Here is a 20,190-nt window from a genome sequence, read left to right as displayed (position 1 = left end):
TTTTGAATTTTCGATATTCTACATATTTATACATTGTTAATTAATTTTTCAATCCACAAGAAATAATTGTTTCTAAAAAACAATATTTTTTAACAATGGACATAAAAATAGCCATTTTAAACATAAATATAACTAAAAAACTACACGTTTTGATAATTTTTTGCTACAATTGACATGCAAAAATCACAATTTTTATACGAAAATTTTAACTAAAAATAGTTAAATAATAGTTTTTTTTTTATGAATTTCATGTCAAAAAAATAATAATAATCACTTTTTTTTTTTCAAAAAAATGATTAACTTAAAAATTAATGCGAAAATCACATATTACAAATATTGAATGCATAACAACCTTAATTGAGTATATATTCTTCTCATAAAATGTCAAAGTCAAAGCATTGCAAGTATTACTACTTAATAGTTACAAAAAATACGCTTGATTTCCAAGCATAGCTTAAAGTTAATCAACCATGTCATGTAATCCAAACTTTTTGTCCTCTAGAGTTTCATCATTGTCTTCTTCCACAATATTTTCTGCTTCCTTTTGCTCATTTTCGTCTTCTAATGGATCTTTGATGTCTGCGAATTTCCCAATGTATGTCTTTCCAAACATTCCATGTAATGGTGGTTGAGTTTCCTTTGCATTTTTTGCTACACGTGATTCACTAAAGTCCCCTTTCTTCAACCCAATTTCTTGCATTGCATCTGGAAGAAATTGAAGAGCATTAATTCTTTGCTGAATGAAATTGCATTGTAATGGATCTTTTTCAATTGCAATGCAATTTCTTCCTTTTTGAAGGCAACATGCTAGTGTTGTACCTAATTATCAAGCACAAAAGAAATAATGAAGTAAATTAGTACAATGAAATATTAATTAAAAAATAACATATTGAAATTCAATTCCATATAATAAAATTTCCCTGAGCCAGAAAATAAATCCAGAACCCAATCTCCTTCATTTGAACATATGTCTATAAGATAGTTATTCAATAATTGTGGTTTTTGATAAATGTTAACTATCTCTCCTTTTGTTTCTTTGTCTTCATATGTTAGTTTTCTCATAACAATATCATAAGTCAGTATTTGGCTATGACTCTTTCCGTCTACCCGATTAAAAATCATAGACATATAGCTATCATCTTTTGCCTAACTATCAATATGAATGAAATCACAATCATTTATAAATACTTGATCTTCACGGTTAAGAAGATTTGACTTTTGCTTGTAACATGAAATAGTAAAAGTTCAATCAACTTGTACATAAATGAATTTTTCAACATTAATCAAATATACATTTTAAACGTCTTACCATGTAAGCTGCATCCTTGAATTTGTTTTCCCTTTGAAGCTTGACAATATCATTTCCAATTGTGTATCTGAATGAAACGTCACAAATCTCCATAATGGTGATGACGTGACTTCTAAAAATCCCGCAACCACTTTAGTAAGAGCTTGATAAGTATAAGGGTCACTATCATAGTCAATGTTTGGAATATTGAAACCATGGGGAATATCTGCAATAACTAGGGCATACTCCCTTTTAGGTATGAGTTTAGCAATATCTTCACAGTCGCCTTGTATTATTTGATATTGAATAGTGTCTAGCCCATTCCAAATGAAATGAGTAAGAGTTGGATCAAGTTCAACATTCTTAATACATTGCTTCCTCAGCCTTTCGATCTTTATTTTTTCAATAAAGGTAAAGGAATGAGAACCATCGAAGAAATAGATCCCTATGAAAGAATGAAGGGTCAATGAAACAAGTTTGAAGTTGAATCATTGTGAAAAATCCAAGTAACAAGTTTATCTTTGTGGAATCCCGTGGAATGGTCTCTAAACTTAGTGAAGAATGACTTGAAGAAGACCATATATATTCACATCCCTCAATTAGAGTAAGAAACACATATCATCCCATTGTCGCTACTACAACACCCTCCATATTTTTCCTTCTTTGAAATTTTGGAGCCTCCATTTATTCATGTGAATTGTCATTTTAAGTTGTTAAATTGATCTAATACTTGTTCTCTAAGTTTTCAAGTCCCTCTTTAAAAGAATCCAAAGTGTTGTCTTTTGTTAGGGGAAGTGTTTTCCTCTGTGAAAGGCAGTTTTGGGACACCTTTAAGAGGCAACTAAAATGCATTCTCTTGCATTAATGGACCCTATCTATCATAGGGACATGCATTGGACACATTCCCAAGGTATTGCGCACTTTCTCTTTGTAGTCAACACTTGTGTCATAAAGGTAATATTAAGTCTTGCATTTGGAGAGATAAGTGTCATATTGTTGTCATTTCAATGAATACATGTTACTTGTACTGTGTATCTTCTTTTCATGTGGTTGATTTTTTATGCATGCGTGATCATGTTCAAGACTTGTTATATACTTTTACTTGTACCTTCCTGTCTCACTAATCTCACACTTAGTCATTTTTGGAGTTTTCTCTATCCTCAAAACTTGCTCAATATGACCAACCTTTAGTCTGCAAATACTATGCATTATGAATTCCTAAGCCACAATGTTGAATCCCTTGCCTCCTGGAACTGTGCACTGTGCTATCCTAGAGGAAATCTAGCTTCAACTGCGCATTGAGAAACTGCAGTGCTTAATCACCCAGTTTTGCTTGCTGCACTTGCCTAATGCACAATTCTAATAATATATTCCTTTCCCCATTCATTTCGCAATCATAGTGGAAAATGAATCCGCTTATAGACCCTTGCAGTGCTCAACTGCGCAATCCTTTGAGCCTCTCTCTCAACCCTTATGCATTATGCAGTCACAGTGCCCAAACATGCCTCCCTACCTCTTGGACTTGCCCAATGTGTAACCCTTGACTTGCCTCTCCCTCAACCACTACACATTGCACAATCACAGTTTCCAGTCCATCACTCATTGTCTCTTGATCCTGCACACTATGCCCAAGAAGGCCTCTCTCCTCAACCCTTGCACACTGTCCCATCACAATCAACATTTTTCATGAGAAACAAGGTAGACTAGGTGATTTGAGGACTGATATTTTCTTGTGATGATTGAACTTCATTTCTAGGTAATATCATCCTAGCATGGAAAGATTATGTTCAAGGGATCATCAAGGATAGGCTGGAAGAATACACTTGAGGAGACAAAGCAGCAAGAAATCATCATACAAAGAGATAGAAGAACTTTAGACTGCGACATATATATGACAACTCAAGAAGACCTTGGAAGACTATGATATTATAAGCAAACCCTTTGGAGGGTGAATATGAAGTACAATAAATATCTTTCATGAAGAGTTGAAGACATAACAACAAATATAAGAACTTGGCATTGATACACTACAATGAAGTTTTATCTCATAGTCGCCAAATCATGGCTTCTCAAAGTGTCACCACAAAAGTCTTATGTTGTCCATGTATTTGCCACAATCTGTGGAATGATGTTTTGTATTTTAAAAAATGAGAAAATGTAAAAGGTCTGGAAGTCGAAGGGTCAATCATGGAATGTGAAAAGTCACTAGAGAGTCCTAGAGTCATGTAAAAGCTCAAAGGTCACATAGAAGTTCAAAATTCACATGGGAACTCAAGAGTCATGAGGGAGGTCAAGAGTCACAAGGGAGGTGGAGAGTCACCTAATTAGTTATAAATACACCCTCATAGCTCAAGAAAAGGAATTTTCAACTTGGATTCTCAAGCTAGATCATCCTTTTGAGGAGCAAGTAGTAGCTTAACATTCCACTATTGGAGCTAGTGATGTATCATTGTAATGATGTATCTTGGGACTTTCACTTAATGATTTGAAGCTCTCAAATCTTGCACAATTTCATGCATATATTGTGAATGTTATAAGACTATTATTTCATTGTTTGTGGTGTATGTTTATAAATACTAATGAAAATGAACTATTTCATTGGATTTAGTGTGCATCTTTGAATTGTGTGTCTCTTGTTTTCACGATCGTTGTTTCTTTGTGAACTATTTCACAAGAAAATTAATGATTCTTTTAGATATATGTGTGTGTCATTATTATGATAGTACTATTACTTTTCTCCTAAAGACTCACTTTCCCTTTCCTTTCCGTGAAAGAAACTTTATACACTTTGCAATTGAATACTTCACAAGGCTAACTTACTTGCTCATCTTGAAAATATATGCATACTCTCTTATGTTGTTTATTGCAACCAAGGAAAATAATTAAGAATATGGCAGTTGGTCCCATTTCTTAGATGGGGATCCTAGTCCAAACAATGTGATATCTAGTTGGGACTTCATAATGGGGAGACCCTCATGTATGTATGTAGTTTTCAACACCGTCAACATGATGGCGCTAGGAGGGAAACCTTTTTATGGTTGATAAGTCAACACATTCACATAAAGAACCTTTTGTTCAAGGTAGCAATTTTCTGAGCCCAACTCCAACTCATATATCTGAGAAATAAGAGTCATCTCACCAAGGTCCGGAGTGTGCTTACATATTTAATTACAAGAAACTCCAGAGGATTTGGCCTATCACTCGTCAATTTTCTAGAGCTCTTGGATTGCTCCCTGTTGCATCTATTATTTCTCATAAGTAATCAAAGAAAGAGACAACCCATCGTGGTGTTTTAGTTTCTTCAATGGAATAATTGGTTACTACCACCCTTGGGGAAAATTTGGAGGGAGATGGAGAGGACTTTCATTTTTAAGATAATGAACAACTGAGGGATAATGAACAACCGAACGATAACAAAAATCCGAATAGTGAAGATGAAGAGTCTTCAGAGTAAAAGAGAGAATAGGAGGAGGAAAATAAAGACATGGATGATGTCCCATTGGATTGGATATCCCAAGGGCCTCTTGCTCTTTTGAGTAACCTTCATTGCTTACCCAAACATTCGGGAAAGTTGCTTACAAAGTATGATCCAGACAAAAAAGTGAAGGTTGAAGATCACATTGATGACTTCTACTTGCATATAATAATGTTAGAGGTATGTTATTCTGGTTTTATTGTAGATGATTTCCATATAATCTTGAAGGTAGAGCATCAATTTGGTACCATAACATTCCAATGAATTCAATCCATAATTTGAGGGAGTTTAAACAGTTGTTCTTATAAAAATTTGTGGGTGATAAAACTCTTGCCATGTTACTTAATGAACTCAACAAAATTAAGGTCGGGGGTAAACATAAGTTATGGGATTTTAATCAAAGATTTACTTGAATTTTGAACAAGTTCCCCACTAATGTGCAACCTCATGATTCAATTAATAAGGATTATTACACTGATGCCTTACTCACTAACATTTCTATTTTTGCGAAGAGAGCTAAAAAGGAAACATTGGCTCTTAACTTTGCAGAAGAAATTGTTGTAGAAAAGGACTTAATATCTATAGGAGTCATTGTTGATCAGGAAGGTTCAAAGGACTCCAAAGACATTGGTAAAAAGTCTTCAACCTCTTCCATTAAAACTAAAGAGAAAGATCCTTTTGACATGGAAAGCTTGACTAAGTCCTTGAAGTTGTTAACCAATGAAGTATCTAAACTAAAAATGAAGTCAAGTGAGGCATCTAACAATAATAAGTCCTTTTAACTGTATTTTAAGATGAACAACAAACAACCAACTAAGTCTGCACAAAGCTCTAATGTTGTATTTAACGTTGAAAACTTGGGCATGGAAAATTATTGTACATTTCATCAAGAAGCACATTCTGAAAAAAAAAAGCACACACTCAAAACATTACATGAATGTTGTGGTTGCCAATGTCATAGAAAGTTTGTGAGTAGAAGAGAATTCACAGTAGAATCAAGAGAATGATTAAACCGCCTCGAAAAAAGAAAATACAAGTGTCGATGATTTAATTTTCATGTTTGATCTTATTTTGAATAGCGATCAACAATGTGCTAGTGAGCCCCATCGGGTGAAGCTCCTCCTTAACAACATACTAAGCAATCCAAAGGTCAACATACTAAGAAATACAATTTGAGGAGAAAGTACTAATGCTTGAGGAAGATGTAAGGATGAAATCGTTGAGATTTTTTGTACCGATGAGTAATCATGTTCAGAACATTCAAACCAAATCTGGAAGTGCTCAGCCTAAAAAAACACTTTCGAGAATAATAAGAACAAGTCCATCACTCCTGAGGTATTTAACAAATTTTCACCACCTACCACTTCAACACATCCTGCTAAAGATGAATACATCTATTATAGAATTCTTGAAGACATGAAGAAATACATGAGTTGATCATCCAAAATTTTTCATCTCAGCCTCCATTAGGTAGGACAATTTCTGCTTCTCAAGCCTCATTCAGTATGTCTCCCACTACCTTCAAATCAATAGTTAATGCCACAAATGTAAATTCTAGATCTAATTGCCCCCATTTTCTCTTAACTTTTGAAATTTTCAATTATAATGTCCATAATTGCCTTGTTGATTCTGGTGCATCTACAAATGTTATGCCTTTATCTATTGCAAATAAAATCAACGCGAAATGGGAAAATACTGTAGCTAAAATCATACAATTAGATAGATCATCAGTATAGACAATTGCTGAACTGAATAATGTTATAATTCATTTATCTTTTTATCATAGGGTTCACTAATGTATTAATATTGTTATCGTGGACATTCTGGAAGCCTATGTATTGTGCCTAAGTAGAGTTTGGTCTAGCACGTTGCTTCGTTATAAGGGCAAGAATAATCATATTCGAGTTGAAAGTGAACCTTTTATGAAGAATATCGTTACGACGCTTAAAGCACATAATGAGCCATTAGCTTTGCATACGTAATATTCAGAAATCATTTTTTAGAAGTTGATCATGGATGTTATCTTGTGCAACCATCCCCTATACCACCAGATACACAGTTGGAACTCCTTCCTTGTAATCCAATTGGTGCAAATGAATTCTGTAATATAGATGCAAATAGTACTAGTGTAGAAATTAACCCAACCGCTACTAATATTTGGACTTTGTATTTTGATGGTTCGAAAACACAGGAGGGTTCTGGAGTTGGTTGCATTCTGATTGACCCTCAAAAGAACAAGTATCTTATATCATGTCAATTGGAGTTCGATTGCAAAAATAACATTGCAGAATACGAAGCACTCATATTGGGACTAAAGAAAGCCATAAACCTCAAAGTAAAAGTGTTGAAGGTAATATGCGACTCAAAGATTGTTACACGTTAGGTATGAAACACTATTCACTATGTGTCACCTTATCTTAAAAATTACTAGCAAGAGGTATGGCGTCTTATATCTTTCTTTCAAGCATTTGATATTAATTTTGTTCCTAGGATTCACAATGCAGCCACAAACACCTTAGCTAATGCAACTACTATGTTATCGCCACTTAGAGATGGTTTTTCTATTGAGATTATTTATAAGCCATCCATTCTTGACAATGTTACTAATTTATGCATATTTAATGATGACCAACAAATACTGGATTTCATGGCTAATGCTAGCGTGCTTAAAGATGCGACGATCGATGGAGATGAGCACGAAATGGATTTACATGAAACAAATCAAGTGCATAAAGAGAACCCCATGCCTAGGGGTGTGGTATCATTCAAGAAGCTTTATGACCTACAGATCCGCTTCAGGGGACCAATCAACACAAAGATTGAAAGTTCCAAATTGTTGCATGAACAAGTTAGCTTGGGCACCAAGGAAGATCCAAAGTATGTGAACCTTGGTACATGTTTCTCTCCCTAGGAACGACAAGATTTTGTTTGTCTTTTCAAACAATATCGAGATGTATTCACATGGACATATGATGATTTAAAACTTATGATGCACATGAAGGAAGTGGTAAATCCATTTCAGTAAAAGTTGAGAAAAGTTCATCCTACCCTTGAACCCCTTATTCAAAAAGAGATAAGGAAGTTTCTAGATGCAATGATCATCTTTAATGTTTGTCATTCTATCCGGGTCTCTAATTTGGTTCCAGTCAGAAATAAGTATGGAGAAATATGATTATGTGTATATTTTCGCAACTTGAACCATACTTTTGATAAGGATTATTATCATGTGCCATCTATGGAGTAGATACTCCAAACGGTATCTAGGTCAGAGATGTTCTCGCTATTGGACGAATTTTCTAGATACAACCAATTTCTAGTAGTGGAACCCGATAGATTAAAAACAACTTTCAAGACTAAATGGGGTACCTTCACATTTAGGAAAATGTCGTTTGAACTCATAAATGTTGGTGCTACCATTCAATGGTCTATGGAAATAACATTTCAAGGGTTGATCATCCAGAGTGTGGTCATTTACTTTGATGACGTCACAATGTTTTCAAAGAAGAGATCAAAGTACTTGCGTCATCTAAAGCAAATCTTTGACCGGTGTAAAAAATATGGTATATCATTAAATCCTAAGAAAATAGTCATCGGAGTGTCCGAGAGAATCCTTTTGGGACACATCATAGCTAAGAGCGGGATTAAAGTGGACCTGCAACGGGTCAAAACTATTGCTCAAATTCCCTTTCCCATGAACAAGAAATCCATGCAATCCTTCTTGGGGAAAATTAATTTTCTTTGAAAATTCATCTCTAATTATGCTTAGATTGTTAAACCTTTGCAAGAGATGATCAATAAGGATGTAATATACAAATGGTATCGGAGGGAGAAATATGCTTTTTCCTGTATTAAACAAGCAATTGTCAATGCCCTAGTGTTTTATAGTCCAGACTTCAATAGATATTTATTTTTTTACACCTTTCCTTTTTATACATCCATTGCAACTGTTCTCACTCAAAAAGATGATAAAGGAAGTGAGCAACAAATATCGTTTATGAGTGCTAGCCTACAAGGACCAAAATTGAATTATCTGACCATAGATAAACAAGCCTATGTAATTTACAAGGTGGTGAAGCAATTCGAGTGATACCTCTTGAAAATTCATGTTATCATCTTTTTGCCTCATCCATAGGTTACATAACTCTTTATGAAACAAGAGTTGGGTGAGAGGAGGGAGAACTAGATGACTAGATTTCAAGAATATTATCTAGAATTCAAGTTAGTTCATACAATTAAAGGCCATAGTCTTTGTCAGATTGTAGAAGAAGCAATAAATATGCTAGAAGAGGATTCTTCTAGATGGGAACAAGAAATTTAAATGTACAACATCAAACAAGTTACCCCTAAAAACACAACCACTTCTTGGTACATTGATGTATGATAGTATCTAGAGCAAGGCACCCTACCCTCGCACTTATCAATGAAACAAAAGAGGGTGATTCATGTCAAAGATTTATCTTATAAACTTGTTCATGGTGTGTTTTTTCAAAAGCATCACAATGGTGTCCTACTTAGATGCTTGGAATCACTAAATTCACAAAGGGTATTGAAGGACCTTCATGAAGGGCTAGCTGGTGGGCACTACATAGGCGACACTACAGATCACAAAGGAATGTAGGTTGGTTATTATTGGCATACACTATTTAAGGATTCACACACCCATGCCCATAAGTGTCCTGTATGTCAAAGATGTGCTGGTAGCGATAAGAAGTCAATCGCCCCATTGCAACCCATTGTCATTGAAGATCCATTTCAACAATGGGGGTTAGATGTAATTGGAGATATTTTTCCTCATTCATCAAAGAAACACCGATATATATTTATCACTACATATTACTTTACTCGGTGGGCTGAAACAATTCCATTATGGAAAGTGAATGAGTAGGAAGGTATTCACTTTATTAAGCAATCATTACCAGGTTTGACATTCCTACATTACTTGTATTTTAAAATGCAACATACTTTTCGTCATTAAAAAATTATGACTCTCCATTGGATAATGGCATTGTTTTAAACACTCATCTAACTACTACCCTCAGGGAAACAATTTAGTTGAATCTACAAACAAGAATTTAATTTACATCATCAAGAAAATAGTTTACTCTGAGCAAAGGAACTGGCATAATGCATTGGTGAATGCTTTATAAGCTGACCATTTTACCCGTAAGCCTTATATGAAGACCTCCCCTTACTTCCTTGTGTATGGAAAATAAGTTATCCTTCCTCTAAACTTATACCTCCCGACCTTACAACTTTCTCAAGAATCTTGAGGTAAACCATGTCTTGTTATTCAGAGCAAGATAGACACCCTTCTAAAATTAGAGGAAGAAAGGTGTAAGACAAAAGAAAAATTATCTTGCACCAAAGTTGTATCAAATGATGGTTTGAAAAGAAATCTACGAGGAACAAGGAGATTAGTGTGGGAAACCTAGCATTGAAATGGGAAGATTGATTCTATTCCCGTTAATGGCCAAGACCTCAAACGTTACTTTCAGTAGCAACCGAGGGTTGTGTTTTTTCCTATGTGTATATTTTTTTGCTTGTCTATTTTTCATTCTTGTTTTATTCGTGTAACATCCTAACTTTTATTTCTTAACTTTATTCTTATTAGTGTACATAAATAAGATCTTGTGTGGAAGTGTCTTGTATGGTTTTGACAAATGTGGTGAAAGTTTTAAAGGGCATTGTGACACTCAATAAAACTTGGTTAGCTTTAGTCCCTCTTCTTTGCCTGGATTTAATATCTTTAAGGTCAATGATGTTTGAATGGTAAATATGATTCATTCAAAATGAAAATATTTAAGCATAACCAATGATTCCTGCATCTATTTTAGCATCTCCATTCCTTGACTTGGTATTATAATTTAATGGTGTTTTCGCTTGCTGATCCAATCGAGTAGAGAAGGGAAAGGACAAAACTAAAAGTGAGCACATCAATTTCAGACATATACAAGAGTCTCTGCAAAAGGATCAATCTCTCTTGCTTATAAAATAATTTTGGATCCCTCTTCCACCATGATGATATAAACGCTGATAAATTCTAATGAGCATATTGAAAACAAAGTAAGGGGTGAAAGAAGAGAAAGGAATCCTGCACAGAGAGGTGAAGCAAGAAAATTAATTGAGTTATTAAATAGGCTCGATGAAAGTGAAGCAATGCTTGTCTTTCCTTAAAGTGATTCCGTCAGGGTGCCTAACAGACCTACTAGTAGTGGAGAAACACCAAAGATAGAACTAAAACTTTGATAATCTTAAACTCGCAGATATATACTATCCTTCTCCCCAATAGAAAAAATTGAGACATATCAAGCCTTATAAATGTGTTTGAGCCGAGAAATGGAATAAGAGAGACTAAACCTATAACTAGGATAAGTGGGGAGAATCAATGCTTTTTGAAAGGCTAGAACTTGTGCATAAAGTTAGAGTCGATCAAAGAAGTTGGGGTTCTTTCAGTTAATCGCCAAGTGTTGTCGCTGCTACAACACCCTCCAAATTTTTCCTACCTTAAAATTTTGGAGCCTCCCTTTGGTCATGTGAACTCTCGTTTTAAGTTGTTAAAGTGATCTAATACTTATTCTCTATGTGTTCAAGTCCCTCTTTAAAGGAATCCAAAGTGTCTTCTTTTGTTAGGGGAAGTGTCGTCCTTTGTGAAAGGCAGTTTTGGCACACCTTTAAGAGGAATCTAAAATGCAATATCTTGCATTGATGGATCCTATCTATCATAAGGACATGCATTGGACACATTCCCAAGGTATTGTACACTTTCTCTTTGTAGTTGACACTTGTGTCGTAAAGGTATACATTAAGTGTCGCACTTGGAGATAAGTGTCGTCTTATTGTTGGTTCAATGAATACATGTTGGTTTTGAGTATTGTGTGCCTTCTTGTCATGTGCTTGATCATTTATGTGTGTGTGATCATGTGAACGACTTGTTATATGCTTTTACTTTTACCTTCCTATCTCAATGATCTCACACTTAGTCATTTTGGGAGTTTTCTCTGTCCTTCCAACCTGCTTAATCAACGACCAATGTTTAGCCTCTAGCTACTATGTAATGTGCATTTCTAAGCTACAATGTTTAAGCCCTTACCTCCTGGAACTGCACAATCTTAGAGGACAACCTCCTTCAACTTTGCATTGAGAAACTGTAGTGCTCAGTCACTCAGTCTTGCTGGTTTCACTTGCCCAATGCGCAATTATGATCAACCCTTCCTTTGCCTGTGCACTATGTAATCATAGTGGAAAGTGGAGCCTATTTTGGACCCTTGCAGTGCTCAACTACACAATACTTTGAGCCTTTCCCTCAACCACTTCACATTACGCAGTCACAGTGCCCAAGCATGCCTCCCTTCCTCCTGAAATTTCCCAATGCAAAATAATTGAGTTGCCTCTCCCTCAACCACTGTGCCCTGCATAGTCACAATGCCCATTCCACCACTCCTTTCCTCTTGATCATGCACACAGCACCTAAGAAGGACTCTGTCCTAAACTCGTGTACATTGTCCCATCAAAATCAACATGTTGCATGAGAAATAAGGTAGACTAGGTGATTTTGGGACTAATATTGTCTTGTCATGAGTGAACTTCATTTGTAGGTGTTATCATCCTAGCATGGAAAGATGATGTTCTAGGTATCATCAAGGAGTGGTTACAATAATACACTTGAGGAGACAAAGCACCAAGAGATCATCATACAAAGATATAGAAGAACTGTGAACTACGATAGATAGATGAAAAGTCAAGAAGACCTTGGAAGACTCTGATATTATAACCAGACCCTTTGGAGAGTGAAGATGAAGTACAAGCAAGATATTTCATGAAGAGTTGAAGAAATAGAAACAAAGAGAAGAACTTGGCATTGATACACTATAATGAAGTTTTATGTCACACTTGCTAAATCGTGGCTTCTTAACGTGTCACCACAAAAGTCTTATGTTGTCCATGTATTTTGCTACAATTTGTGGAATGTAATTTTGTATTTTTAAAAATGAGAAAATGTAAAATGTGTGGAAGCTGAAGGGTCACACATGGAATGTGAAAAGTCACCAAAAAGTCCTAGAGTTTTGTAGAAGCTCAGAGGTCACATAGAAGTTCAAAATTCACATGGGAACTCAAGAGTCATGAGGGAGGCCAAGTGTCACAAGGGAGGTGGATAGTCACCTGATTTGTTATAAATAAACTAAGTCACCTTATTTTTTATAAATACACCCTCATAACTCAAGTAACGTAATTTTCACCTTGGCTTCTCAAGCTAGGCATATGAGGGAAGATCTTCCTGTTGAGGAACAAGTGGTGGCTTAGCATTCCACTATTAGAGCTAGTGATGTATCAGTGTAATGATGTATCTCGGGACTTTCACTTAATGATTTGAATCTCTAAGAGCCAATGCACTTTCATGCATATATCGTGAATGTTGTAAGACTATTCTTTCATTGTTTGCGGTGTATGTTTATGTTTATAGATACTAATGAAAATGAACTATTTCATTAGCTTTAGTGTGCATATTTGAATTGTGTGTCTCTTGTTTTCACAATCATTATTTATTTGTGAACAATTTCAGAAGAAAGTTAATGATTCTTTTAGATATATGTGTTTGTCTATATTAGGATAGTACTATTACTTTTCTCCTAAAGACTCCATTTCCCTTTACTTTTCATGAAATACCCTTTATACACTTTGCAATTGAATACTTCACATGGACAACTTACTTCCTCATCTCGAAAGTATATGCATACTCTCTTATGTTGTTTATTTCAACTAAGGAAGATCATTAAGAATAAGGTAGTCAGGCCCATTTCCTGGATGGGGCTCCTACTCCAAATGGTATGAGGTCTAGTTGGGACTTCATATTGGGGAGACCCTATGTATGTTAGTGGTTTCCATCACTGTTAACACATACTAAGTTGTCTATACAAAGTATAAAGAAGGCCGAAGAATAGAAAAGGAAAGATTTGAATACCCTCACTCAAGCAAGAAAGGAAGACCAAGAACAATACGAATCTCTGACATTGTTTTGTGACATCTAAGCTTATTAAGGCATCATACTTATGGATTATTTGAGTTTACTATGACACTATTTATAGTATGAAATATAAGGCATTCTATCATAGTGAATGTGGCATCTATAGATAGTAATGCGACATCTTATGACTAGACCTATTAATAGAGGTGTGATAAAAATTTGGCCTATTAATGGAGGACAAATTTGGCATTTGAACTACTAATCAGGTATTCGAACTCCTTAACTACTGTAGATGCAAGCTTTATCCTTTTGAAATCTTGTGGAGAAGCATTCACTCGCTTATGGAAAAGACAATTTATTCAATTAAAGCTATCAACACAAATACATCTAATCTGAAATTGAGGTCAAGGCTACTCATTCTTGAAGGCTGAACATAGAAAACAAAATTACTCACTCTTTGAAGAAGACAAGGCTACAAGGATATGAAGAAAGAAAAAGACAACAAATCAATATATCTCTCTGGAATCAATATGTCTCTATGAATTATGAAATGTATGAAATTATATAGTTATGAGAAATGTGAAAATTTTCTGAGGAACATAAAGGACCATGAAGAGAAGAATCTATTGTGATTGGAGCACATTAATCCGCACACATTTGAAACAAGTTGTTCAAAGAAATTTGTGAAGAAAAATCAGAAGTAAAGATGAGATCTGAAGTTATTTCTCTATGAAAGAATGTGAATTCTATGACATCATGTAAGGCACTATGTTATATATTTATATACGAAGTCCTGAGGTACATAATTATGTGGTTATATGATATGATATGAGGGATGTTACAGAGTTTTTCATATCGATGAACAAAGTTTATATGCAAAGGACATAAGTTTAAGACATGTGCAAACATTTAATGTCCATTGTGATCTAAAGATAGACCTATGACATCTTGAAGGTCGAGACTAGAAGAACTATGAGTAGATATATGAAGGTTTATGAAGCAACCGTAACTTCCATCCTATACATAAAATAAGGACTAATCCCATAAATGAAGCTGACCTATCTATGAAGTTTGAAAGAAACCAAGAAAAAGTAAACAACCCAAAGAAATTTTTGTGGTTCGTATTCTAGTACAATGGTTAAAGGATTGTGGCACCTTTGTTGGAGAAAGTTGGTACATGAAAACTGAAGAAATGTTAAAGGATCTGATATTTGCAAGGATGAATAAGGTAAACTTGAGGAGGCATGTATAAATTATGTTCACTTGCACCATATAACATATGTCAATCATATTGCACATGATACCAAGTCTTCTAACTCATGGTATAGTCACATCTACGAATTTACATAAAGAGTAAGCTAATGATGTTTTGAAAGATAATGTCGTACTATAAAAGGGTTTGTAGAGATACATTTGAAATTGTGACTTAATTGATATGGTAGCATTCAGATTCTTTCCTTGCATATGAACACTAGGTTTTTGTGATCAATAAATGAAATGATCTCCATCTCATAGAAAGTTTGATAATAAAATCTCTAGGGTTTTGTAGCTAACTGTCTAGTATGCTTATAGAGTTTGCAATTTTAAATGGCAAATCTTGAATATTTTAGAGAATCTAGGGTTTTTAAAACCTAGTAAAGGATTGATTTAGAAAACCCTAGGAACAAAAAAAAACCCTAACTAGTTGTTTCTGTTGTAAAAAGAAAACCTATCTCTTGAAGATGAAAGCAATGACATCATACTAATGTGAGGATAAGGCTGATGAAACCAATATTAAGAAGGAGTTGACTCTCCTCAAAGAGATAAGTAATATGCACCTCCTTTATTTGATTATTAATGTTGTTATTTTGTCTATGCACTTTTTCTTTTTGTTCTTTAATATTCTAATAAAGTTTGCAGGTCAAGATAATATCTATCTACGCTTGACTAACAGATGGAAGAATTGGAAGAACATAGAAAAGTGCAAAGATTTTTCTAAATCTTAATAGACAAGGAGAAAGTAGTTTTAAGTATGCATCAAAGAAGTCAATTAGATGGCAACATGAGAAAAATGAGGCTTAATAAAAGAAGTTTTCCTACCTTAGATGGAAAGAAGGATTTGCAAGATCTTAGATGGATACTATACTAATTGAACCTTGACAAAAAACCTAGAGAAGCTTGTAATCAAAAGGAAAAATGACAAATCTATGACAATACCCTTTAGTAAGAAGTTGAAGAATATTGATATGGTTAATACATCATTGTACCAACAACTAAATGGTTCCTTGATATATTTAGTTCAAGAGCACATTGATTGAGATGATGCTGATAGAGATACTAATGATGGTTGGAATTGGTATGATTTCTTGGAAGAAAATGAAGTTGAACTTTGTTGCAATACGAAGGAAGAAGACGTAAAGTATTATGAAGAAGTTTGGCTCCATAAGCTGTTTGATGAACTACTTGATGACACGTTGGATTCAATATGAAGATTGTGAGAAAACCGGGGAGGTTGAAGCTTGTTATGATGTGATGCAAATAGGAGTCGAGAAACTACAATACATCTCCACTGACGAATATGTAGTAGATATATTGATTAAGTCTCTTCCTAACACGAAGCTTGAGTATTTGTGAGACAAGCTTGGGCTTGTGGATATCTCCTCCCTCATTGAGAGGGAGTGAGGGTGGACACTGTATTCTCCATGTGTCACATACTATGGCAAACAACTTGAGGATGGTCGAACCCTCACAGATTATAACATTCATAAGGAATCCACTCTTCACCTTGTCCTTCGTCTTAGAGGGGGAATGCAGATCTTTGTCAAAACCCTCACTAGCAAGACCATCACTCTAGAAGTCGAAAGCTCTGACACAATTGACAATGTCAAGGCTAAAATTCATGACAAGGAAGGGATTCCACCCAATCAGCAGAGGCTGATCTTTGCTGGAAAACAGCTCGAGGACTGACGCACTCTCGCCAATTACAACATCCAGAAGGAATCGACTCTTCATCAGGGGAGGGATGCAGATCTTTGTCAAAACCCTGACTGGCAAGACAATCACTCTAGAGGTTGAAAGCTCTGATACAATTGACAATGTCAAGGCTAGAATTCAAGACAAGGAAGGGATTCCACCCGATCAGCGGAGGCTGATATTTGCTGGAAAACAGCTAGAGGATGGACGCACTCTCGCTGATTACAACATCCAGATGGGATCAACTCTTCACCTTGTTCTCCTTCTCAGAGGAGGGATGCAGATCTTTTTTAAAACCCTGACCGGCAAGAAAATCACGCTCGAAGTTGAGAGTTCAGACACCATTGATAATGTGAAGGTCAAGATTCAGGACAAGGAGCGGATTCCCCCATATCAGCAGAGATTGATCTTTGCAGGGAAGCAACTTGAAGATGGGAGGACTCTGGCCGACTACAACATTCAAAAGGAGTCTGCACTACATCTTGTCCTTCGCCTCCGTGGTGGTATGCAGATATTTGTGAAGACGTTGACAGGCAAGACCATCACTCTTGAAGTGGATAGCTCTGATACGATTGATAACGTGAAGGCTAAGATTCAAGACGAGGAAGGTATTCCTCCTGATCAGTAGAGGCTCATTTTTGCCGGCAAGCAGCTGGAGGATGGCCGAACCCTCGTTGATTATAACATTCAGAAGGAATCAACCCTCCATCTTGTCTTGCATCTGCATGGTGGCCTTTGAGATTGTGGGGAATGTTGAAGTTAATGTTAAAACCTTGCCGTGTTAGGTCTTCATGTTTGATCATTTTTAGATGTTGGCTTCGAATTACAGTGATGGTTACTCCTTTCGACTGCTTTGTGATTTGTGTGTATTTAGAGTGCTAAGTAAATTGTCTCAAAATGAAATAAAACCCACGGCTTTGAATTAAAGTGATAGGTATTGTTCAATAGATTTTTGTATTTTTTATTTCTTTCTATTAAAGTATTCATTTTTTTATTTTTTATTTATAATGGTTGGAATGATTGAAGTTGTAATATTAACTATAGTTTTTTTATCTCTATAATTTAATGTATAATTGCAGATATGGGAAGTTTGCAGCTTGTTATTGTATTGGTTATTGTGAGGAAGAGTTTGTTTCAAGTTCAGGGAGGTTGTTATCAATAGTTTATTAGCATGTTAGCAGTTTGTTTGAGCTCATGAAATAAGGGTTTAGCATTTTCAGGTTAAACCCCAATTGAATTGCAATAATTTATTAGAGATTTGAATTCCACGAGCAAATCTAGTAATTTGTTTGAGCTCATGACATAAGGGCTTATCATTTCCAGGATAAAGCCCCAATTGAATTGCAATAATGAAATTGTACAAAAAATATTATTGTACATAAATATGGAAATGCAAGTGTAGAGTGATTCAAGAATGCATATTTGGTTGGTGTATGATCCCCTTGTTTGTGGAACAAGGTAACCATCTCTACCTTTGATTACTAATGTCTATGAAGACATACATATTCTACCCTCTTTCAATTCTAACGAATGACTTAAGATGAGCTCTTAACCAATAGATCCACCCAATACATAGATGTAATGCAACATAACATAGGAATCTAAGAAAACACCACTCTTAACCATTAGGCCCACTCAATAGGAATGTAAGAAAATTTATGAGATTTGATTCAAAGTTATGATTTATTTTATTAGTATTAACACTACTAATAAACTTTCCCTTCATAAAATCAATGCTCACTAAAATATTTTACATTAGGTAGCACTAATTTGATTACCAAGATAAATCCATAGATAAAAAGAAAAGCATAAAGCAATAGATAAAAATACAAAAATATTAAAAGAAAAAAGTGAATCATTACCTAGACAAAAATATTAAAAGCAAAAAGTGCATCATTACCTAGCTTTTAGAAGGGCCATTTAACTTGGAATCTACATATCTTGATTTTTGGATGGGTGAGTGATCTTGGCATATGAAAATCTTAGTTTTTGGAATGATCAATCATCTTGGTATTTATGATGGGTAATATGTACAAGAGAGCATATGGTATTAACAAGAAAATTTCAAGATTTGTAACATTGATTTTGATATTGAGTTGGGTATCTTTAATTACAATCACCCAACTTTGATTTATTTGGTGTGGATTAAGTTGGACCTTGAGCTAGCTAAGCTACATGAACATGATGAAGGATTTGGATAAGTAAATATTGCAACTCTAGTTAAGAGTGGGAGTCAAACCTAACCGCTAGTAGGTTATCAACCTATGTTATAGTTGGGCCACTATGAGGAAAAGGGGTTCCATTTTGTTTGAGGGCATTTTGTTTAATAGATGAGTACAGTAGCAAAAGTGGATAATGAACAAGCAAATAGAGAGGGTTTGTGCACTATAGCAGCCCATCGACCACATGTCTCAATTTGTACTTGCATCAAATCCATAAATTTAAGGAGAATTAAACCATCATACTGTGGATTTCATATTTTCTAATATATTTTAGTATTTGCAGTGGAAAAGCCATGGTTATTTACATATCATATTGGTATTAAAGCTAGGTTTCCCATCGACCACTGTCTCACTTCATTGTACTTGCATCCATTTTCATTTAGAGAAAGAAAGCCTCACCTTTGAGTTGAATTTAAGATCCATAAATTTAAGGAAAAATAGTTCATAATACACAATAAACAGTAATTATCATATCCATAAATTAAAGGAAAAATAAATCATCATATTGTGGATTTCATATTTTTTTAATATATTTTAGTATATCTATTGTGATGAACTATCCAGTGGGAATACCCATGGTAGTTTAAAAGGGGAAATTGACAGATTGGAAAGAATTGGAGGAGTCGAAGAAAGAACTCAAAAAGGATCAACCTAGTTCGAGTGTCATGAACCACTAATAGTTCCTATTCAAAATGGAAGTGAAAGTTAATATTAAGACATATCAAGATGAAATTGACACTTAGAATTTAAATCATTTGTTGTAACAATTAGAAGTTTATTTTAATGTTCATCATATAGAGGAAGAATAGAAGATTTCATTTAATCGACTAAAATTAGAGGGCCATGACTTGACCTGGTGGGAAAGCCACATAGAAACCTTGAGGTTGGAGGGAGATCCTTCGGTGACTAAGTAGGAGTATCTCAAAATTTTACGCCATCAAGTATGTAGAGGAATATTGGATGTAGTGGAATTACTTAGGTAGAGATAAGGGTAGAGTGTACAAAAGTACACCATATAACTTAGAAAGATGGACATAATGCCCAGTATCTTCCCAAAGAGTTGAGAAATCACTAGGGAAATAATTAGGATTGATTTCTCTTTACTTGATAGTTGCTTGTGAATATATGTTGGTTTATTATTACTTATATTATGTTCTTTTCATCAAACAATTACCAAAGCCATAAACCATAAAGATCACAAAAAGACAATGTATACAAGATATAGGCTCCAAAGCAGGGCAAAATCCCACAAGGGGGAAAACCTAGTCAAATATTCTCTTATAAAATCAAA

At 34.9% G+C, this 20,190-nt stretch overlaps 1 pseudogene; it reads left to right on the top strand.

Moving 5' to 3' along the window:
- LOC149214268 (uncharacterized) overlaps nt 1-17,416 on the top strand; it is a 56,664-nt pseudogene extending 39,248 nt beyond the window's left edge.
- The last annotated feature ends 2,774 nt before the right edge of the window (nt 17,417-20,190 follow it).

This window comes from Pinus tabuliformis, chromosome 1_1 (genome assembly GCF_031772625.1).
Source record: "Pinus tabuliformis cultivar Carrire ecotype Pingquan chromosome 1_1, CPIR1, whole genome shotgun sequence".
Lineage (NCBI taxonomy): Eukaryota > Viridiplantae > Streptophyta > Pinopsida > Pinales > Pinaceae > Pinus > Pinus tabuliformis.
Note: the sequence above shows the minus strand (reverse complement) of the source record. Positions and strands in the feature narration are given on the sequence as shown.